Here is a 25,375-nt window from a genome sequence, read left to right on the forward strand (position 1 = left end):
TGAACTGTGTACGACGAGTGATAAATTGTCTATTGTTATTCGTGTGCGAACGGCGGTAACTGTTTTCTGTATTTGATGATTGGGAATTTTGAATTCATTTGAAGGAAAATTATTAAGGTATTCATAGTTGGTGGCCATTTGTGTTGACTGATGCAATTATTACCCAATTGCTCGTTTAGCTAAAGATATTTAAATATAATTAGTGAGTTATATGATCCAATTCCAGAGAATTTTATCTGAATCAAATGATTGCTAAAACCGAGTATTGGACGGGGATTCCACTTGTGTTGGAAAACACTACCGATTTACGAGTTAACTATAGAATTCCCAGTACAAGTGCGTGAATTGAACGCGTGGAATGAGGAAACGTATCGCGCTCCCGATTTTGTATTTTGAGAATATTTGACCCATTTCCTGAACGCACGACACTTTGTTCCCAAGGAACTAGTTCTTGACGTTCACGTAATTTTTTAATTCGATTTTTTCTCACGTAAACGTTCAAGGTAAGCCGGCGATTAGTCACGTAATGTTGTTAACCTACGTATGTCCTTCAGAGATCGCGACTGGCTCGGTTTTTGTGCTCGCGGTCATTATTTCCTTGAATCTCTAGGCGTTTAAAAAATTCAGTCTTGTTTTTAGTCTGCGTGGAAATATACTATAATTGATGCGAAGAATAATTCTTGATTTTTAAGTTTGAATATTTTGAAGCATGTCCGTTTGTTATTCATCTCGTCTTTGAATGGCGCAAAACGGAAAAAGCTCCGTCAAATTACAGTTTGGCTGGTTCGGGTCGTTGACCCGTTGATTAATCTCGCGAGATGCGAGCACTGCATTCGGTTTACGCGAACTCCTGTGTGGCCTTGTGGGTGAGGTGGGGATGACCACGTCTGCACGGTCATGTTAAAATTTCGAACTCGTTCACTGAACTGAGGTTATTGTAAACAAAATTGTAATTTAATGTACATTGTTTATGGTTTATTTTTGTTTGTGAGACATAAAATATTAAAAATTAAAAAATAAATCGATAAAATATATTAACTTTGCGACTCGCAAAGAGGATCAATTATGGAGAAATCGATCAATCATTGAAGGTCGCAAACCTATCTGCATTCCCCTGATAACCTGGTATAAGGATGACCATCATTTGCTATTGAGTGACTGATTTACTCGAATGCCAAACTTCTGTAAAACTATACTTATCTAAACTTTGTTACCTATTGATGTCTTTCAAATCTATTTATTATTATTTTCATCCGTTCCTTATTTACGGATCTTCCAGAGTTGTGTGGAAAACATTGTTATGTACATTTCCGAGAACCAATTAGCACTTGTTATTTGATTTCTTAGTCCATTCGTCCTCACAAGGCAAACACAAAGCTAACACCTTACGTATGTAACAACTAACAAGTAAACAGGATTATGACGATATTTTGTTGGTTTCCGCGACTTGTAAGATTGGATCTAATTGTTATTTTCATATCTAGGTTTCTGTAGAATTTAGTGTAAACTTTATTTTGGTTTTATTTGTAATACGAATGAGATTAACTACATATTATGATAAGGATGGTGTGGTAGACATATAAAAAGGAATTAAACAGAGATATTACTCTTAAGCGTAGGTGTATTAAGAGAGTTGACCCTACACAAAGTTGCAACGAACAAAGAAGACCCTAGAAACTAGTAGACGGTAAACAAACCCAACACTTTCTTGAGGATTAAAATAATTTCTTACACTTTAGAATTATAGAAACGTAAATATTGATACTGTTACATTTGTACATAAAAACTGTATAATCACAATGGCGTTAATAATTGCGCATGCGTTAACGCAATTAAACTAGTCCATAACAAAGACATTCACAATCGATCGCACTGAAATAGGCTGAAATTAATAGTTGTGTTTACTGGTTGGCGGGTCGTTGCTCCCGGCCTACATAGGGAGTGTCCCCTGAAAAAATCAAGGTGTGTTTCTGTAAATTGCCTTTACGTGCTACTGGCATTGTGATTTCCCCGCCTTGTGCATTTCTTTTATTGATTTTTATTGTCCACTTCCCGCTGGGTTATTGAGATCGTTTGTTTGAGAATTGGTGAGTAATTTTGTATGGATTCGATTGTGCTAATGGGCTAAGATGTTTGGAAAAAATGGTAGTTGTTTTGGAACTATTTCTTGATATAATTTCGATGGAGAAGGTTTGGATGCACTTAAGGCACTGGCACATAAATCTTTTTTTGTTTACATTCAATTCTGATATGCTGATGATCTTCAACCTCAGATGTATATTGACATTGTATATGATTTTTCTGGTATTGTAAGTATTCATGGACCATTGCTATCAGTGAAATTAATTGCCTGTCGACTCTCGAGTTTTACAATACAAAAATATCTTCACGCTTGTGAAGTTGTACATCACAAGTCATGAAGTAACCTTAACATACAATTCAAACTTGGGGTGGCGCTGTGTCAGTGGGTAGACGTCTCATCGAGCCAGCGGCTTACCCGTTCCTTCATACATTTGTATATAAAGAAACATCGATATCATGAACAATTCAAATTGGATCTTGTTAACCAAACTCAAGATACAGGATGCGACCAGCCTCATAAATCATGCGTACATCTCGTCATATCGAAACGTGTCCGGTATTTACACACAATCGCAGTGGATTGTTGCCGGTGTGGTTGTCAGGCTGGGTCGATGGCGCGGGCGTGGCACACCCTCAGTCACGCGACCAAGTACAGGTGCCACTGGCGCTGGTAGTATGTAAAATAGAATGGAAATTAATCATGGAGTTCATGTATGACTTGTTTATACTAGTAAAGAGGTAGAATTAGTATGTAGGAGGATGATCTCTGATAGTGCCAACTGAAATAGGAAAATTCTTATACGAAGATCCAATGATTTAGCTCTGGGTGTTATTGGCTACTTTTTATCCCGAGACGTTAACTTGGAGTTGCGAGCAAACTTGTTATAAGGTTTTTTTTACGTAGGCAGCGGGTGTAAACAAGGCAAAATCAGCAGACTTAGAATTGTTATTGAAAATCTAATAATTGATTTGGGAAGGTATCCATGCAATTTCACAGTGTAGAGTCTAGGCACATAAATTTCCGTTAGGTTGGTGTTAAAAAGATTCGTACTGGTCACTTCTCTTTCTGAGGTGGACTAGTTTATTTCCTTTAATTTTACTTTATAATTAATTCACCATTCACCTTAATATGGTTTTATGATACCATCCAATGCTTTTATGCCCTTAGGAGCAATAAAGTGTACATTTAATTATAATTCGTAGAATTAACGATATCAATCTAATTACACTTTTCTATTTCACCTAAATTAAGCTTTTTATACGTTTTCAACGATAGCCATGTTACAGGTTGACCTCATTTCATATGGATTTTATTTTACTGTTTGTTTCGTACGTACGCACCCTGTGGACACGAAAACAGGTCAAATAGGGTGCATTAACTTTTAAATATTTTGCTTTTTTGGGTTCCCTACCGCAAAAGAAACCCTTATAGGAGCACTTTATTGTTATTCTATCTTTCTACACATTTTTTTTCTAGAGCGCTAGACGTATCAAGTTGAAATTTATGTCAAATACTGCTGTAGTCGATGGTCTCTTTTAGCTATGAAAAGTCGATGTTGTTTCGTAAACGATTCAAAACCTATAAGGTACTTCCATTCAATTTAGAATCATGAAATCGGCTAGAAGCAATATTTTACAACACATATAAAGGAAAAAAATCTGACAATCGTAAATACGTGCTTATATACTTAGAAACCTTATCTACGGTCCAGTCTGTACGGAATCCTTGGTACGCGAGTCGAACTCTCACTTCTCCGGTTTTTTTTATTGTAATTCCAGCATAAAAAGGGAATGGCCACATGCAATCATATCACTTTTTATAGCACGCCGACAAATAAACAATTGGGTCATATAATTTTACGTCATGAGTTGAACCTTCTTAATATGAGATATGAGTACTATCAAGAATGACTAAGGATGGTTAGGATTGGGGGGTGTTAAGGTGAAGACCTTAACCTTCGCCGAAGGGCGATATTACTGGCTATACGAGATGTAGTAAATCTACAATATCAGTATCTAATTTGTGTAAAGTAATCGGCAATCGTGACGGGCACACCCGTTAATTCCTTCTGTATATTCTTACTTACTTACTCCGTTGGCTCAGCGACCCAAAGTGAGTTTTGGCCACTGACCTGCACCAAATTCAAGCCAATAACTGACGAAAGCTAGCGCAGAACAGGGTCAGTTGGAGTACTCTCGTTTTGGAAGCCAAGACTATGTATATTCTAGACACGATTAACTATTGCGTGACCATTACATATAGTATGTATGTATATTATAATGTTTACTGATATTATATTTCCAGATTATAAAAGTATCGAACGTATGCTACAGGTGATTCTACTGATCAAACATTTTGCACAGCACCATCAATGTCGTAGCGAATTATCATAACTAGCGTCGATGAAAGTCGTTAATCATTCAGTACAAGGAAATCAGATAATACAAACATATGAGTATACAAAGAGGATGGACTGAATGTTTCAGTCTAGCTTAATGTGAACACGAGCAGAAGTGTTATCAAGCGATCATACGGTTCATAGATATAGGGAATGTATAATACATCACCCTAAAAAAGCGACAAGCATTGGCCGCTTAATCGCTTTGCTTCTTTCTGCAAAGACGTACATTTTGTGATGATATTTTAAGTCTATTCTCTGTGTATATTCTTCGTAATGTTTGGAATGTTTCTATGAAGTTGCTTGTTTCGAGAACCTTGAACTTCCGTCTCGTCCCTTTGATGTCAACTCTCTTTCATCGCTTCGTCCACATTTCTTTCGATAGGGTTGAAACTTCAAAACATATGATTAATTTTTGTAGTAATTTAAATCAATTCTATTTAATCTCATTCATTCTTTTTTTCTGTCAATACTTCAAGTTAGATTGAGTCATTAAACACAATTATTACCATCAATTAGTTGCATCGTTTTTCCTGCACATTTCAATCATTTTCATCGAAGAATCCATTTATAATCGCGCCCTATAATTAACTGTATTAAATGCGAAAATAATTAACACAACAGGCAAATAATCACTTGGCTACGGTCTCTCGCGTGCCGAGTCGCGATAAACACATAGAAAGCTGACAAAAAATTACCCCAGTGTCATTCACCCCGACCTTTTTAACCTTGCGCCTTGAAACAGTACCGAGAAAGGACCCGTTTCAATGAACTTACTGATGACTTAATGAACGCTGAGTGCGTTTAATGATCATTTTTAACATGACTGTTTAAAGTTCAAAGTTGAAGATCGCTCCCGTTTTGAAACATTTGGTTCGTGTTTGACTTTATCTGTGGATATGCTCACAATGTCTCGGAAAACAAAGTGCCCGTTCATGCATTCGTTTTTACGACCTGTGTATTATTTGTTTGTGCGGAAACGAGCACTTAGAAGGAATTCACGCCAGCTCGATAGTCTATGTTTATTGTTAACGTAGTTATTTTTTATGTAAGCACATAGATTGGCCACTTTTTTAAAAGAAAAATAATGTTTTCTTTTTAAAATTACCAGTTTCACCCAGTTTTAAATGTACTGAACTATTTTTGATAAATCTTTTCTGTCAATATTGACGTTATTATAAATTCCATAACTAATTTACAAATCGATACTATACAAAAACAATAATGACTGATGGCCTCTCTCTTTAAGAGAAATTCACCATCGTCTCCAAGCACTGTCCCCATCAAATTCACTCCACGAAAGAGTGTAAGGTCTAATTCCGTACATCCGCATGTAACATCGAGTGATGTTCGGAAAGGAAACGCTAATGGTGGTATAATTTCCTTTCCAGGAACAAACGTAGTAAACATTCACTATTTTCGTACATAATGCCACTTTCTGTTTGTGTTTGGATTTTATAAGTTGTGCAATCGTTTGTAATTGTTATGGTTAGGTAATGTAGGTTCGAATGTTAGGTATGTGACGTAATAGTGCTAACGCCAATCCCTAAGCTATCGCGCCTTCAACCTTTATAAATTCCTTAATGCCAGGATCAGTAGCATGCATCATTTTGATTTTGAATTTAATAAGTGCAGCCACATGCTCGTTTTTAACTCTGCTAACATTATGCCAAGAATCATTCACGAATAAGGAATACTTTCATAAAAATTCCAACTTTTAATTTTCTGATTTTATTACCATTTAGTTTAGTGCAAATGTGGCGTATACGTAAGTGTAATTCTGACTGGAAATGTGATGTTGCAACGAATTTTCTTAGAGTAGAAGTAATGGATGGCATTAGGTTGTATAAAATTAAAAATACCATTCATTGGTATTGATTTTTTTCGAAACTTACACTTTTTTATTTTACACCGTAGATGTAAAATAAGATTCGAGTAAACTTGTTCTAGATTGTTACTTTCGAGAAGACAAGTATATGGTGTCATTAATTAAAGCGATGCCAAAATGATCACTGTATCTGTGTACAGAGCATAGAAACTCCTCAAGTTTCTGGCCTTTTTTAAGTCATTAGCTACATACTTCCAGTATACTGCATAATACAATTGTATGAATTCAATCATTTTTTTACCTAAACTTACCATTATTGTCAGAACCGCCTTCATATCCTTTTCCTTTAAGTAATATATCGTGTAGAAAAAATCATTTACGATTTCCTCAATCGTTCTCAAGCGTGCAAATGGATTTTTGTAATGAACAAAATTTCGACTGTTCGACAGTTTTTTTTGCACAAAAAATGCGCAAACGCAAGTAACCTTGTCCGGTTTAGAATGTTTACGTGACTTCGCTCAGGCGACCGGTGCACTTCAGATGCTGACGTTTTATTTACGTCAGGTGGTCTGATTGCCGATAAAACATACATAGTCCATATATTTATCGTTAGAAAATGTTGGGTAAGCAACTGTAATATGTAATGTCATGGCGTATTTATAGATGTAAATCCGTTTCGCTCTGAAGTATGATATCAGCTGAGTCGTTATTAGTCACCATCTTAATATTGTTTAATTAAATAATCTTTCTCTTTAATCGTTCCCTCAATGCTGAGGATCGTGGCCCCTGTCAATTGGTCGAGTCTTGGACAGCTGATCGCCAGGCATGACGGTCCTCCGCCAGATGCAGTGCCTCCGGGATAGTCATGGTTAGCGTCTTGCTTATTTGATCAGTCCAACGAGCTGGTCTGCGGCCACGTGGTCTGCTCCCCTCAATAAACATAAACTCATATGAAATTATGAATTAAGTGAAGGTAAACTTGAAATTTTGACGGCTGAGTTTTATGTATTATAGAGTGCCAACTCAGTTGACGAAGACGCTCAGATTGCAGTTCAAGTTCTGTATATTAAATAGTGCAATACCGTAAATATTTTGTTAACGACCTTACTCAACGATGAGAGTGAGATTGGTTTATTTTTATGCGCCACAGAATTAAGCCAGTGCAGTGAATGCAAAAGATTTTCCGGTTTGCTGTCGATCCGTGAGAAAATAGATTAGAAAATAATAATATAAATAACCGCATAAAACCCGTAAATGGTTTTATTTCAACGTCTAACATTCCCGTAAACATAAAAAATCAATAGATAATTTTTCACCCCCTTGAAAACGTCTTTTGAAATAGATATAACCGATGTAATTGAAAACAATTTTTTTATAACATGGTGCTTATTTAGGGAAATATTATAATATAAAAGAATATTTAAAAACATCCTGAACTTGGATATATGCCCTTTGATCCTGTTTCGCATTAATCATTCCTTTGTGGTAGATGTCGATCGAATTCTGTAAATTCTCATAACAAACGTGTAAATGCAGGTTAATGTTTAGTCTAACTCGCTTATTCCTCGAAACCCGCACTAACATCCTGCGTCAGAACTTGATATAGTAGGACCTGTATTCTCTGGTTGAGACTCCCCGGAGTATTTACGTAAAGATTACACCAATATATGAAATAGTTTAGCTTCCCTGTATGACTAACAAAGCTACCATATTCAATTGAGACTTCCTTTACCCACTACATTTTGTTACGGACTTCGCCTAAGAGGTAGGCTTGACCCGGTGTCTTCAAATCAAATAAGTTTTCAAATAAAAATAAATTAACCAATTTCGCCTACGAACAGTGTAGTTTTCCGTAATTTAAAGTATTTTGAAATCGGTTTTATAGTTCCAGAGATCTGTCTTAAATGTAAATTCGTTATTTCAAAATCCAAGAGGGTCCACACTAGTTTTCATAGAGAACAATCTAGAACGCTTTAAAGTTTCAAATTAAAACAATCGGCGACCTTCAATAAGGCAACCTTTTGCCAGAATTGCCGTTGATTATTGTAATTAAATTCTGCTGTACATTCACTAGGTAATGTAGTTTATGTACGTGTATTAATGATATTGGCAATTGAAAATTACGGACGAAATTTATCCGAAGGTTTTTATGGCATATTGTAGAAATAATCTTCGACGTTTCGATCGAGCATTCAAGATTTGTAGAATGTTATAAAGAACGACATTGAGTTGGCGGAGTTAGGCCCTATCAAGGAACCGAAATTGTGAATTGTGAATGGAGAAGTTGGCATCTCTAGCTTTCCCATCGGCAATATATCATCACCTTATTATGTGAGTTAAATAACCCCCATTTAAAAAGCTTATGTTTGTGTTTTAAATCCAAATATTACATCATATACTCAGTATGTATAAACATTAACCACGTATTATGCAATTGGCAGTTTTGACATTTTTCGTATCACGCTACTAAATTAGGACCGTGAGTCTTATGAAAATATTATTATACATTATCATTGTTGTTGTGTTGTTACGAAACATTCAGTCATCAAGCCTTCTGATTGCGGCCTCCGTAATGCGTTATATTGTTTATAATTAGTAATTACGTATATTATGATCACGCTATTGTGCACCCAAAAGAGTAATTAGTGCAACCACGTTTATAAGCATATTTTTTACCTGCGTAATGATAGCGTGTTTGTCACAATATTGAGCATAAATTCTAGGTTGTAAAACACTTCAGGAGGCATACCCAAACGCCTTTTAATCGTTTACGCTAAGAGCTAAAAATGTATGTCATGTCCTAGCGACTAACTAGAAAAATTAAAAAATCTTTATTTAAATACAAGAAAGGTACCGAAAATTATTGCCAGAGGTTCTCAAATTAGGCTGAGCCTGTGTCTTGAATTGAATTGCTCGGTTATTTTATTCCCATAATTTTTTGTTTCCTTTTATTGGTAACGATTGTCCATATGTGTCTTTGCTACATATCTCCAAGTTTAGTCCTGTTTAGAATGACTTGATGTCCCGTCGCTTGCTCCGTCGTTCCGACTTTAAAACTTCAGAAATAGCAGAATTCGTTTGATTTACGCGTAAATGCAGCTTGTTATCATTTATTCCTAAATATCAATGCAACTATAACAGTGTCGACTAAAGATCATTGATGTCATGACTGAAGAAGTGTGCTCAATTCATATTGTCAAACCATCACATATTTTAGAAGTTAAAGCCTATCTAATTTGTTCACACTCTCTTGTATTATTCTTCAGTTCTCAACACCGATAGTTGCGTTGTTTACAACGGACGGTTCGTTACGCATGATTTATTGATCAATCAATCGGGCCGCATCGTCAGTCCATACCGTCCAACTTGCTTGAGATAATTGTGCCTATTAATGATAGCGCACCTGCTTCCTTGTGTTGTATTAGTTAATCTTTTAATAGTATGTTTTGTAATAATATTGTGTAAAAGCTATGTTGGGAACGAGACACGGTTTGTTTCAAAGGAATGTGTCATGTGGCTGGTCGTAAAATCACATGTTGTGCCGACCCCACGCGATACTAGCGGGTTTTGTGAAGCCAATGTTTTTATAACTCAATGTTGAAAATGGTAGACTGATGGTAAACGGCATGTCTGTTAATAAACAATAGTAATAATGTAACCGTGAAATCTAATTCGACTCACAGTTAAGTGTGTATACCTCATGATTGCCAAATTCACATCGTGGTCTATGAGTGCTCTCGAACATTTCCTGACCTTCTCCCCTCCGCTCATCCAAAGAGGGCTCCTTCTCCTTCCCCCACACTTACATTTCCTAGATATCCCCTCCTGACTTTCCTCCAAAGCCCTGCAGTGGCGGGGGATTTCAGTATCTCATTCGCAGGTTTCTCCCGGTGATGAGTGCGGGCTCTGATACTAAAAAAACAATTTTATTACAAAGTATCGTTTGATGTTTTATCGTCATCTTAAATGCGTATGCGTATCAAATAATTTTCATCGCCGTCTTTTTTATCTCATTTTTAATTTGAGCTTCATTTCAAAAGCAAGACAATAGTATATTATTAACTTCTTTCTACTTCGCTAGGAAAGAAGAAAGGTTCCGTTCTGCTCTACTGCACACCCCAAAGTCTAAAAGGGTGTTGTACTGGTAAACTTGAACATAATATTTAACGCATCCGTTTTGTTTGCACCTGTACTTACATGGAGATAACTATTGTCGTGAAGCTAAGAATATAAGCGCTTAATCCATGATTGATGAAGTTTTTCCTGAGATTTAAGGTTTACAATTGCGAAATTCCATTACATAAACGAAAATCTCTTGTGACAGCACAACGTGATCTGATTGTGATGAAACAAACAATGATAAGAGACGGTATTGAATGATGCGACATCGATAAGCATTTTCTTACAAGTAACGAACGTTTCAACCATTTTTTTTTTCTTCACTTTATTGTACACCAAAGACAAAAACAATAGAACAAGAAAAGAGAAAAATAGAATTCACGTCGAATTGGTAACCTCCTCCTTTTCTTGAAGTCGGTTAAAAAAGTACAAATGGCGGTTTTGAACGATGCAACATCGATAAGCAGTTGCTTACAAGTGACGAACGTTTTCAACCATTTTATGTAAAATGAACACCTTTTACCAGGTGATCATGTCAGGTAGCGGTCGGTCGTAAAACTAAAACACTCTACAACTTCAACAAATCTATATCTTGCGTTAACACCACTTTTCATTACTTACTTCACTATTACAAGGTCCTATGTTATTTTTTATTGACGTTGCATTTTTTTTTAATTTTCAGGTTTGTCAAATTAGAAAAGACAATAATCTATGGTTCCATTTTTATTTATTTTTTGTGGATTGGAATTTTTTAATTAAAAAAGACTTGGAATCATGTGATATATAATATATATATATCTGTTCAAAAAGTATCACATAAAACTTTGCAATAGTTGACCAGCGATTTCAAACAAGTTCATTTTGTGTAAAATAATTCCAAACACATCAAAACTGTTGTCCAAAGTTGTCATTTCTACTGCTTTAAGCAGTTTTTCTGCACCTACATTTAGCACAATGATTTCACAGGTTTTGCGAATGTTACACACTGTAATAAAACTTAACTATATTTAGCGGTTAGAAACAGTTCCGTACATACCATTTGCTCCTCAACTATCTAACAGAGGCGAAGGGCGACATTTTCCGAAAGGAAACCCGACAAAAAGTCGAACTAAACGGTTTGACAGCTCGTTTTTGGTGAGAGTCGCCAAGATTTGGAACGACCTGCCTGAGTTAATTTTTCTTGATAAGTTGAACTCTGGAGCCTTTAAGAGTAGAGTGAACAGGTTTCTTTTGGCTGGGCGTGTACCACGTTCGTCTTCATCTACACTTTCCATCAGGTAAGATGGAAAACAAACGCCTATTTCATTATAACTATATAAAAAAAAAAACAATTAGATACTACTGATATGTATTAACGTGGTTTGCAACTCGTTCCAATGATAATAATTTTATATAAGTTACTACAGGGCTGGAAAATGGACCCTATGGACCCTACTCCACTGCTATCTAACAATAACATGACGTAACAAGTAACCAGTGTTACGCCGAAAATAAATCGTAAATTTCCAGAAATCAATAACGCGTTATCGCAGAAGCGCATAAACCCGTCATAAACTGTCAAGTGTAATGTAGAATACGGTTATCGCTATCAGATTGCGTATCAGCACTTGAATGATAGCGCTGGCGTACGTGCATCATGCATTCGCTTTTTTTCGTTATTTTTTCTTATTAACAAATTCACAAATAAATATTGTCTATGTTCGAAAGTCATAAAAGACTTTTTTTATTTAGGTATTGTAGGTAATTACCTTAATTTTACCTTAATTTAATACCAATTACCCTATCCAGTGCAACAGTCATCGCAATATATTATTGTCACAGACATGTTTATGCCTTACAAATAATAGCTCAGAATCAGATAGATATATTTTAGGCAAGAATCGTATGTGAACAGTATTTTAGTCTACGTCACCTATGGAAGTTGTTCAAACCATTTTCTCAATAATAAAACCAAGGATTATGATTATTAAAAATAGCAACTTCGACCTTATTCTAATCCGACAAAAGTTCAAGCAAAATTATATGCAATCCGTTCTATAAGTTACACAAATATTAAATTTCAATATGTCGCATCGTCTAACTGAATTTGCTGCACATTCAATTTATATCTACATAGTATATACACGAATTTCGGCGAAATTAACAACGTGACGGCCGCACTAACAATTTGGACAATAAACCATCACAAACGCAACCTCTAACGATCGTGATAAGCTGTCGAGTTAACACACTCTGCAATAAACCGTGGGAGGCGCGACATCTGGCACGCTATTTCATATTACTGTTTGAAAATGATGTGTAACGGACAGATCGTGTTTAGGGTGTGCCTTTTATAGATTAGCAGTACTGGTGCGATGAACTTTGCTGTATGTTCGAGTACTTAATTTTGGACTTTTATGTGGTCAAATCTTCATCAAATATGCTAATAATTTTTGGTTCATATTGCGTTCTTCGCAATTATTAAATTTCAAATCACTTCGTCACGTGATGTGTGCTTTGTTATTACTAATTAAGTTTACAAAGTAAATAATGATTATATTGTTTTTGTTCACAGGTAAGACCTTCGGCTATGTAACACGATACTAAATTGTGAGTAGACACTTTGTTATTCTATTAAGCATTTAAGTTCCTATGCATAGACAAAACAATTACTCACGCGCAACACTTAAGACAGATCGAAAAGAAGATAAATTTTCTCTTTCGCCCGCACCGGACGAGATTAAACCTTGCGTAAACAGTTTTAGAGTTGACACCACGTCGCGTGGCGTTGTGTATGTGATAGAAACCAGAAGCAAAGCTATTTATTTTAGTGTCCCGTGTCCAATTACAATAATAATGAATCGTAGTAGTCAACGTTGTTTAAATAGATACCGCTTAACACACCGCAGGGCGACACGACGGTCCGTCTAATTAACGTTTTGAGACCTGGATTTTCGAAAAAGCCAATTATTTTCATGATAGTTGTAAACTTCACGATCCGTCAGTCACGCTTGGTCGATTTTCTTTGGCAATGAAGAAGCTACGGAGCTTTAACTAAAAAGTTTGTAGCGTATAAAATTTGATCGTGAATTTACTTTACTTATACATATTTATTTATATGAAAGTTGTAATTTAAATAAAATTTAAAATACTACAGATAAATTTTTATCTTTAATGCAGTTTAATTGATTCTTACTAAAATTTTCATGGTTTTGGGAAAGTTAATTTTAAGTTCCCGTCTTACTAATTGGACCAAATTTCACACGTGTAAAGTGTTTTCTTTGGCACGCGACGTATCTATCTTGGACAGCGGAAGTCGTTAGGCTAGTATCAAATATTCTCCATTAATGTTGATTATCACTTAATAAAATGTTCGGAAAAATCAATGGCTTTATTAAACTCAATCGGTAAATGTGTCACGAATGGTCAAATATATTGACACAAATTAATAACTTTCGTTATTTTATGATTGCATTAATTAAGATTTGTAAGTCGCATAACACGATTCCGCTCCGTGAGCATGAAGGCTGCAGTCTTCGAAACGACGAGAGAAAATTATAATGTAAAAAACCGCGATAAAATAAGAAAACTAATTTTATTTCAATGACTAACATTTGTGTGAACATAGTCATTATTGTATAGACAGCATCTAACAATAAGGTATCATATATTATAATATTTTGATTTAACACTTTTGACTGCCTTGGCGTAGATGTATTATGGTACGATTGCAGTGATAAGATCTCGGATGCAATTCCCGGGTGTGACAAAGTGATATTGTATTTTTCTATTCAGAATCAGTCCGAAATTCGTGCCCGATATGGCGATAGGCTCACCCTGTATCACGTGATGGGGCGTAATATATACGGTGGAAAGTAGGTGCACCCGTTACACCTCTGTCTACCTTTTCAGGTTTAAAAAGCGTAAATGTGTGTGTCTCATACTTTGTATGATGGCGTAATAGTTTAAGAACATTTTTATTTATTCCTACATCCGTCTACAGCCGCACTTACGAAAATATCGCAACTCATCATCCACAATTTAGTTGTCAGTCTTGTTATTAGTACACATCGGTCTCATTTCGTATATTTATTATTATGTTATTAAAGTAATAGCTGTAATTGAAAAATACGAGTGAAAGTATTTCGCCTATTACGAATTTGATTTGTAGCAGGTGGCCACGACTGGTTTGCTGCAAATTATTTCGGTCATTATAATCTAGTAGTTTTCATATGTCGTAGTAATGAAGGTGACAATAATGTAACTGAATGTATTCAACTTAACTGAAGGGTGTAAGAATTAATATTGTATTTTCTGGTGATAGGATATTTTATATCCGCCTGGATAGCGACCACCGTACACAAGGTCTTAAACCCCGCCACAGTGGTCCACGTAAGTGTTACGCGTTCCGGGATCAGCCTGTGTATATACAGTTCCAACAGGCCGGCATAATTGTGTCGACTGCCGAGGGGTAATCATCTCTCGTCACTCGACATTCTATTCCACTCCACTTACCATCAGGTGCAGTGGAGTTACTTTACCGTGCAAGTATATAAAAAAAAGATAAGTAGTTGTAAATCAGTATCAAAGAACAGGCTAATATAGAGCCTAATATCAACACATGTCATATCTAAATCATCCTTTACCTGACGACACAGTCATGATAAACACAACACAGCGAGGAGACTCAAGGCATCGTTAAATTATGGCTAAAAATATATGGAATGCAATAACGAGTTAAATTATATTTATTTTAGTTGCAAATGTGACACAAAGTATCGATACAAGGAAAATTGTTTCAATAGTGTCTGTAATGAATCCAAACATAATGACTAATCCGAAATAACAGTGCGTTCATTGTGCCAAATAGCCGATTTGTGGAATTAAACTTATTATGTAATGCATTTAGCTCTTTATTAGTTTTATAAAAGGTTAGATAAATAGGTGAAAGATTATGTTAGAATAAAAGAATTCAGTTCTTCGTTTGTGTTTCTATTTCAACAGGATATGCATATTATGTACAGATAAATTATACAAATAATTCTGAATCATTAGTCTAACGTCAGGATTTAAAATACGTTTCTTTTAGCAAAGTAAACTTAACAAGACAAGCGAGTGAACGATCAAGAAAGCTATGTCGTACACGCAAATGCAAGTAACATTAACAACTCGAGATCATTATTATCAAATTGAAACTCTCTCGCGCGATATAATCGATGTAAATGAGAACGGAAGAATTGCGTCTAATCTAAAGGGTCATCTAGCACTTACTGGGTTACGCGGACAGCAGCATTGTTACCTTCGCAGTTGATTTTACTGATATCGGCTGCTGAGTGCGAGACGAAATTGAGCTATTTTTTATGCATTCGATTGCATCTTTGACGGCTAATATATTTTAAATGGACATGTACAGTCGTTTGGTGACGCAAGACTTAAGTCCACGAGGAAAGTCGTAGGTTTTGCAAATAGAATTGCGATGTCTTTATCGACATTTAATGCAAATTTTTATTCAATTTTATTTCTTCTGGACGTGGATTGATTGACGCGAACATTTACGATTGATTCCCAAGCTTGCACTTCAAAGCCTTTGACTACTAGCAGGTTTAGCATTAAGCCGTCAAGCGACTTCACAACATCTTTTTTAGTAGCGCCACGTTAAATTCGAAACCTTAAGTGTAAATCAGGAATATTATTTTTCCATATGCGTGGGCGAAAGTCATGATCCATAATTTTAAGCTCGTATAAACAGTCGCGCATGTTCATGGTTAATCTTTTTTCTTTTACGTGAAACCGGTCTTGACCATAAATATTTATTATGACTATATTTTTATGACATGTTTGAGTTATTGGATTGTGTGTGTTTAGTAAAATTGACACCTCGTTGAGTTTCATTTTTAAATAGTAACGATTGTGAGTTTCTCTTTGATATTTGTTTGGCTTGCTTTATACCTGTTTAGAGTTGATATAAAAATATGCGATGTTTATTAAATTATTATTATAATTTATCTTCAATACTTTATAGTTCTCGCTAACCATAAACCGACTACCATTATCATGAAACAACAATAGTCAAAAATTACGATGCTTCAAATAAACTAAGAGCATCATCGTGTACAAGTGATTAAGCCTATTCTGCTGATAATAAAAGGGGGAAGTAAGTGGCTCAAGGTCGTCCTTAGAATATACGAGACCCGGCTTAAGCCGTTAATCCCGCTGTCATGATAAATCACTTGCCGTTGGTAACCGAGCAGTGTTGAAGGGACTTTTGAACTCTGTGCCCACAATTGTAATTGAAGAGGTAGATTTCAAAGTTGAGCTGAGATTAAACGCTGTGCCAATGTAAACGTGGGTTGTTTATGAGAGAAATTTTGAATGTACTGAAGACTGGACGAAAAGTGAGTCCATTTGTGAAATTACGTTACTAATTAAAGATAAATCAGATGTTAATTCACCTGTACTCTTGATGGCTGTAAACGATAGAGGAGATAGGCTATCTAGAACTATTATAATTATGTCGGTGTTAAGTCTCCCCCATAGACTTTCTTAATCAGCGTTCATATAGTTAGTAGCTTCCCAACGTAGAATTAAAAGGTCGATTCTGGATAGAAGCGGTGATAACGCCCCGTAATAACTTGTTCAATGGTTACAACTTCCCGTACGGAATATTAATATTTTAATAGCCAACAATTATTGAGCTGTAAAAGAATTTCTCTCGTTAACGTTTAACGGGTTCGCGAAGGTAACTTAATCGAGGTTTATTAGTACGAACATAATGGTTACAATGATCATTGTTTCGAAGTAAAATAATTTTGTAAGTAGGAAAAAAATGTAAAAGATTTTTGACGTATAATTTGTTTGGCCCAATAAGAAAGCACCTATCTGTTTTAATAAAATAAGCTTTACTGGGTAAAATAGCCTTTATTGCAACTATATTTAAATCACATTCATTATAAATTAAGGGCAACAATTTTTCCTATCCTACTTTATTCATAGACAATAATGTCTATGTTGTTGTTATGCGTACGTTGAACCTTTTAATTATTATTATCAGCAGGTGATAACGGCACCGATAACACGTGATTAAACAGGGCGCCTACGTTTTTTATTTTATGTTATTCTTAGTGATACTACGTTTTAACTTTCCGTTAGATTGTGAGTTCCGGATCTTGTGTTATTTTAGTATCCTTTGTGCCAATAATAGTACACAGAAATAGAGTTATTGTTTCTTAATTCTTATTTAGGTGTAAAATTGTTCTTGTCTTTAAAGATTCAAGAGGTGAAAACACATAGAATATTTCCTTGTTATAATTACTTAAAGAAAGTTTAAATTTACAATTACATACAAATACCTTAATATTAATTAACTACTTTGATTACATAAAAATGTAATCATCTGTGCCTTTGCTAAATGCATTTTTCAATAAATCAGTGTGAACAATTGTTCAAACTATCTATTTTAAAACCGTCCGTGATTCAAATTTACTTTTATCTCAAAACTTCACACAGAGAATAGACAGAAAGCTTAAACAATTAACGCTCGTAATGAACCGAAGTGTGGCGTTTAAAGAGATGGGCAGACTTAAGTTTGTAAACAATATACTAACGGTGTGCGTACGCGCGCGGCTTTTAGACGTTAGACCAGCTCCAATTATTTTTTTATACAATAGTAAATATTTTGTTTTAAACATTTTTTGCGAATATTAGTTGAAACATAATACATTTTGATTTTTAAAAACTATATTATTAAGGTTATAGCTTAAGGTCCATTTTTCATACATTTTGTTTCACCTTTAATCTGGGTAACTAAACAAGTATTGACAAGTAAAGAATTTAAATTCACGTCTAGTTAGTGAAAATGGACCTTAAGCTATAACCTTAACGTATTACATTGCAGTATTGTATTCTACGCATATAGTTCTTTTCTTAACTTTAATAGATATTTGTCTTTGACTGTAAATTAATTATCTCAGCATCAAACTATTTAACGGATTTTATTGCGGTTTTTATATTACAATATTCCTCCGACGTTTCGAAGACTGCAGCCGTCGTCGTCACGGGGCGGACTAAGGTGTTGATCATCCGAAAAGTCAAAGTTAGATTACTACCTACATTTTAAAATTTTAGCTGTTGGTGGTCGGATCTTCGTAAAATGAGCTCACAATGTCTTGAAGTATATTTTTATTTTAATGTCTAACATTCGCGTAAGCATAAGAAATCATTATCTCGGCATAATTTATTGTAGGTATCAAAGTCTTCATCGATTGAAGATCGAGACAAACAAATCAGTTCGTCTGTTTATCGTGTGCGCAACCTCTAACACTATCTGACCACGTGTGTGGTCTTGTTTGTTTTGAATGTTTGATTTAAGTTTAACGCGATTCGTCAGTACACTCACAGAGTCGACGGTTGACCTGATTTTTGCAATGAATTTCAAACACATGTGGCCGGGGTGCTGTGAAAATGTTTTAAACGTTAATGTCAAGTGGTTAATGTTATAATGAAATATATTATATTGGGTTTGGTTTGTGTATAGTTTATAAGCAAATGTTTATTTTTGAGGCTCTTGATAGATCGTGGTGATTAATCAAGATTACAATTTTGCTTATTGCAATATTTTTTGAGTTTTATTTCATGTTATTAACTTTTTTGAGAGCCGAAAGCCGGATCTTTAAAAAAAATTGATAACATAATAAACAAATATTTGAATTGGTCTAAGAAAAAATTGCTTTTTATTTTGTTTTAAGAATGTCCTCTATGTATCGTAATATATTTCTATAGCCTTCCCGTTTTCACTTATTAACAAATGAAATAACGATATTAAATAAATATTAACTTTTTAACCCGATAAGTTTCAACACATGACCACAGAGTAATTAAACGACAGAGGCCCCATCGCATCGATCATCAATAACAAAATTCCATTATCAATAAAAAAATCCAATAACGTTGTTGTATAACAAATATAACAATATCAATCGGTTTGTTTCCAACAATACATCACGCGATATTAGAAAGTGCTTGACCTTATTGAATAACACTAGGTTGATTGGCTCGTGTGTTCAGTTGACAAAATCATTTTCCTCTGTCAATTCTTTATGATAAACCATTAGATCATGATTTTTGTGAATATGTTATTTAGGAGTTGAATGACAAAGCTTTAGCCGGAACGATGGAGCTGATTGCAAAATGATTCCTTAATATTCAGTGTTTAATTATTTTTATAGTTCCTGATATCAAAACTTGACTCTTAAGACCAAGCTAAAACTAAAGTTTGTGAAGCTGATCGGCTTCAATTCTGTACCTATTAATTCAATACTTTATTGTTTTCACTAATCATTGGTATTTATATATTCCTTATAAAAAAAATCTGATGCCAGACTATTCTAATCTCTTTAAAGCTCTTCATAATATTACTGACCTAGAAACGTGATTACAAACAATAGAAATAACCAATACTGTAATTTTAATAAGTCATTAAGAAGTTACCAAATATTACGGAATCTTTGGACAATTACCAGTAATGAAATTTCTCAATGCTCGTTACATCTTTCGAACGAAACGTGTTGCCCGCAAAAATCACGTATTGTATGACATAACAATGGAATTGTTGCAATAATTGAATTTATCAATGTTCGATATGTTATGTGAGTGTTAGATTTTGTTTTTGTGGAATGTTTTCTATTCAGGATAGGTTTGACAAAATTCAGTGCGTAAGTACAAGTAAATAGGGTTGAAATTCCATCGATGGTAATACCTCAAGTAATCGAATCTGTGATAGGTAATCCTAAATTTGACTCATCTTTAGTTATTATACTACAGACATTCTAAGTTACCGTTTCGCAGCTAGCTAGAAGCGACGTTACCATTTTAAGGGAATCAGGGAAGGCTGGTGTTTACCTAACTTCAGACCGATAAACTTAGACTTACACTGTACATATTCAGAGATCGATAAAAAAGCCGATTTAGCATTAACAGATACACGCGAAGCGTTCGTTACTCTCCTATCTAGGTCAGTCCATAATTTATAAACCGCGCGTGGGTCTACTATTCTTTATTACTAATGAGCCCAAGGTCGCTGGAAGTGGTCCAGATTCTTTTTTTGTTTCTATGACGTGTTGCCAGTACGTTCGTTAGCAATTTAAAGGGATTTCTTTACTTCCATCATGCGATTGTTTTCAAACTAAAAAGATTGATTTAGAAGTTTCAAATATTGAAATATGTTAACAGAAAATGGTTCTTAAGAACTCGAATTTTATTAATCTTTCCTCGATTTTCAACGACCAACTCCATCGATCAACAATATATTTTTACTTGAATAGGAATATCATTTGTAAGCTCCCACGGCCCTTGTCCCTTGAAATTGTAAGCCACGTAAAGTGTACAGTTATGTCCAAAACAGCAATCGTTCTTTGAAATCAAATTCACGTGCTAACTCTTTCACGGCAATAGGCCAGCCATTTGTCACGTTCGAGAGGAAAATAGATGGCAGTCACGTGACAAAACAGATCTTTGATCCACATTTCATCGGGAGACGAGAGCGGAGCAAAGGCCCTTGTACGCGTTCAGTCAACCCATTGGATCGACTTAGTTCAAAGAGCGCTACAATTTTTGTCCTGATGCATAAATAAGATTGAGTAATGAAAAATGCACGTGTAAGCAATTGAATTCTTGGAAGCTTAGTAAAATTGATACTTTAAAGTTTGTCATTACACAACTAACCTAAGTAAAATATTAAATTAGGAATGTTAACGTGTGCATATCATCAAAACCCTTCCCCTAATAAAAATGGAACCGTCACTTACAGGCCAGAGTTGAACCCACACGTGCCCTAACATATTCCTCGTGAACAAGGTCCATAAGCATCACAACGTTTCCTTTATCAGCCGTCACGTTGGAAAGCCGTTCCGTACGGTGGCGTTTTGTGTGCCCGTGCGTAGGAGAAAGTGGGCCCGCAAATTGCCCATGATTCCACGGTGCATTATGATAATATAGTAACTTGAAATCAGGATGAGGTGTTATTCGTATTTGATAGCGTCATTATTGTTACATTGGTGTCAATTACGTGAGCGTGTATTTTTGGGACGACGTTTTGTGACTGGATATATTTTTTTCCATTTTCTTCGTCTTTTGTGCTGTGATAAAGGTTAACGGGTAAGTGGATCAGTGGTTTGTTATGATACTATTCTTATAGTCTGTAGAAATTTAATTTATATTAAAAAAGAACTTGTTTATTGAATGAGAAAATACATTTTCTTAAATAATCGCAAAGTTAGACGCACTTTTTTTAAATGCGGATGGCAACTAACATTTTTAACGTATTGGCTGGGATACTGGTGGTCATTGTCCGAATACAGATGACGCATAATGTGCGATCTATCAACCGTCTTACAATAATATTCCCAAGGAGAGTTGACGTCATGTGGCCGGCAAAAGTAATAATTCAATGTTTGATGTGAAGATCGCATTTAGTAATCATAAGGGGTTGATATTAGTTTTATTTACAAAAATGGACTAGAGCAATTATTTTATGTATTAGAAATAACAATATAACGTGTTTTGTACGTTCCAACTAGAAAATCTAATTACATAACAACAAAATTCAATTGACTCATCGATACTTCGTGTGTATATAAAAGTGGCATCTATCAATACGATTACATCTTCAACTCTACTACCCGACATGTCTACATAAAAAAACAATTTGTAAATATTACATGGAACATGTGTTAGCTCTAAACATTCTATTTGTATGGCCCTTCACGGCCATACATCATTCAAGCGATTTCTCCATTGGCGATGCTGACCCTACGCCGTTCAAGAAAGCACAAAACCGTACTGATGATGACGGATGGTTTGAGTCAAATGCACATTTACGTGACGATCGAGTTTTGCTATCCATAAGATGTTTATGAATATCCCAAGCAATTGGAATTTGAACTGTAAATTTAAATTGCTAAGTTGGAAATTCGTTTGACTTGATTAGGTAAAATTTTTGTATACGAATAGTTAATGTTTTTCGTTTGCTCTGTTAGTTTTGTGCAATATTCATGACTTTGGCTTAGCAATCCTTTGAATACAATTACAATAAGTCATCGACCGATCTGAATTATTTTATGAATGACATATCGACATTTACACGACACATGATATGTCAAATACGTGTGATAATCACGAATCAGCTAGCTGTCAAAGTGATGACGGCAGAAGAAGTCGTAAGATATTTGTGTCCAGACGTTGAAGGTGAAACCGAAGTTGTTTTTATTTTGCGTAAACATGCAATTGTGATTGATTTGATAATAAATAAGGAAAATTTTGATATTTTATTTTTTACTCTTATTTCGTCCAGTGTTTGCAACTCTTTAAAACAAATTATTTGTAATAATTTATGTTCAAATATTAGAGTTCAAATCTTATTGAAAGGTCCAAAAGCGGGCTTTGGATGACAATATTACGGAAGCCACACTCATTGTGAGCAATCTTTACGATCGGACAGGACGGTTTAATTAAAATTATTTGCTGCTTATAATTAAATCGTATGAAAAAACTTAATGAAACAAAGCCTTTTTCTGACTCATGCACTAACTATGATTTCTGAGACATATTTAGCCATTGTAATTTGAATTTTCCTCATTCCAAAAGAACTTAACTTAGCATTAATGTAATGAAGCCTCGTTGGTGTTTAAATAAAAGTAAAATACGCGATGTTATTTGATAATAAAGTGGTTATGGTCGGTGTTTATTTAAATTTTGACTCTCGTTTCCTTTGCGACTCATTTCCGCTCCACGCGATATCGGTTGCCAAAAACATATTTTATGGCGACAGTCTTTGTCCATGCGTAAGAAAAAAAAATGCAAATTATGTGAATCAGATTCTGGATTGCATGGGACAGGAAACTCCCATAAAATGTTGATAAGGTCGTAATTCAAACGAAATGTTAATATAACAAACATGTATATGCACTACAGGCACGCCCCCTATCACGTTGTGGGACAGAACACACAGGCGAAAAATGGATTCCTGGGTGCACTTCATAAACTATGTGCAACCAGGGGATATGTATGGATAAACGCGTGATATATGTATGTGTGTGGAAACCAAGGAAGTAGCTACCTTCCTCTACTACCCCTTGCCCATGAAGTTCACCACTAATTTCCATCACTGTAATTACTTTTTTCTTAATTTTCCATTTATATGCGTGTAGTCGGAAGACGCTAACTTAGTTTGTATTTAGCGAACAATTGCGATTTAAGGTATGAGATAAGATTCACTCAACGATTGTGCACAAAACAATGGAACAATTGAACCTTAGCCCACGTATTAAAATATCATAAAGCTGTCTTATTAACCGTTCCGTGATGTATCCGGCCCTTTCTACGACTGACTTCGTATCACGTCCTAGCGGTTGACGTTATAGTATGTAAATATACTTTGCTTACCCGCCGGTGCAACTTCTAATCCAAGATCGGTCGCATGAATTTATGATGCTGAGCAGTGAAGCTCGAGGAGTCTCAATAGTTTGTGTCTGGTTTGGAAATCTGGGTGGGACCTTCAGCAGTGGTTATCTTGGGACTAACTATCATCATTAACATCGGTTAATGATGTTTATTGTGGCATTAGGCTTTCAACATTTTATTTGTAATTTGACACATCAGTATTTTTACGACTTATTTATTGCTATAACTAGTTGTGCCTGAGCCTTCGCTCACTTGGAAATCAGTGTGTCGCAAAGATGTTCTCGCGTAAATCCCGACCCACGAGATTTTTTACAACCCCGCGACCCATTCAATAGTAATCTTAATATTTCAGGCAATTTACATAAAACCGTAATGTACTATTAACATAAACCTTCCTTAATAATTGCACTATCTTTTAGTATAAACCGTACAAAAATCCGTTCAGTACATTTTGAGAAAATTGATCACATACAGACAAACGTTTTGGGGACTTTGTTTTATAATATGTATAAATAGGCTTTAAACGATAACCTTAGTGTGACCGTAGCCTTAAAAACGAAATAAATCGCCTTTCACTAATAGATTTATTGCGATGTGATTGATAAACATCTACTAAAGTTTATCTAAGATTTAGGCCTGCTTCGATGTATGCAAATGTAACTTTTCAATATTATGATCAATAATATATTCTCGACTGTTCGTTTGAGTTTGATTGATTGGCGTTTATAGAGAGTTTGATGTTAAAATTAATATTGTGTGACAGTTACATAAAACATTACAAGTGTTTTTTAAAGAAAATTATTTTATGTAAGATTTTATCAGCATCATCTCGCTACTGTTATATGTTTATCATTGAATATGCAATCGAATGTGTTCACCCCTCATTATGTTATTATTTTTTTTACAAAACGCTATGTCTGAGTATGCAAGTCTGATTAGGTAGGTACAATCTATTTGTTAGCATAAAAATACTGTGGACTTGAAGAAAACTATAGCTATTGTAATTACTAAACTTCAAATTCTATATTAGTGTACCGAGTGAATGCAGTAAGGACTTAATATATTAATATTCTGGTGGCAGCCATATTGTTTTTTAGCTGTACTAGACGTCAAATTTAGTAATTCTTTGTTAGTGTATTGATCGCAGTGCAGTAAGAACTTATATCAATGTTCTTGTGGGAACAATGTTGTTTGTTCTCTTTGTTAATTTGCATAAAATCATTCTTATTTATTTAACATCTTTTTTAAGCTCTCGTAAACACTTCCCTCGTCTAAGTTATAACACTCCGCATCGCGTAAACTACTCGTTATACAAGAATCTACCGCGATTTCAAGCCACCACTCGGTTCTCATCTCACAACCCCGAGGGCGATAATCAAAGGGACTTGAAAACATTCACTTTATGAGCTGTTATGGACCTGAACGTAAGGTTTTGAGTGATAGACTTTTAGTGTTGAATGTTCTATAACTTTTACAATAGATCTTGTGTGCCTTTACTCCGTAAGAATAATTT

At 35.0% G+C, this 25,375-nt stretch overlaps 1 protein-coding gene and 1 long non-coding RNA gene across 7 annotated transcripts in view; both read left to right on the forward strand.

Moving 5' to 3' along the window:
• The window catches only part of LOC115444450, a 365,866-nt gene that overhangs the window by 220,512 nt on the left and 119,979 nt on the right, over positions 1-25,375 (forward strand). The gene's annotated exons all lie outside the window — the stretch shown is intronic.
• LOC119192705 overlaps positions 1-25,375 on the forward strand; it is a 61,591-nt gene that overhangs the window by 26,391 nt on the left and 9,825 nt on the right. Inside the window, exon 3 of one of the 2 annotated variants that reach the window (XR_005113733.1) lies at positions 12,983-13,004. The exons of the other annotated variant lie outside the window; for it this stretch is intronic. This is a non-coding gene — a long non-coding RNA (uncharacterized LOC119192705). Of the gene's footprint in view, positions 1-12,982; positions 13,005-25,375 lie in introns of those variants that run through there. 2 annotated transcript variants of the gene reach the window in all.

The sequence above is a fragment of the Manduca sexta genome, chromosome 6 (genome assembly GCF_014839805.1).
Source record: "Manduca sexta isolate Smith_Timp_Sample1 chromosome 6, JHU_Msex_v1.0, whole genome shotgun sequence".
Classification (NCBI taxonomy): Eukaryota; Metazoa; Arthropoda; class Insecta; order Lepidoptera; family Sphingidae; genus Manduca; species Manduca sexta.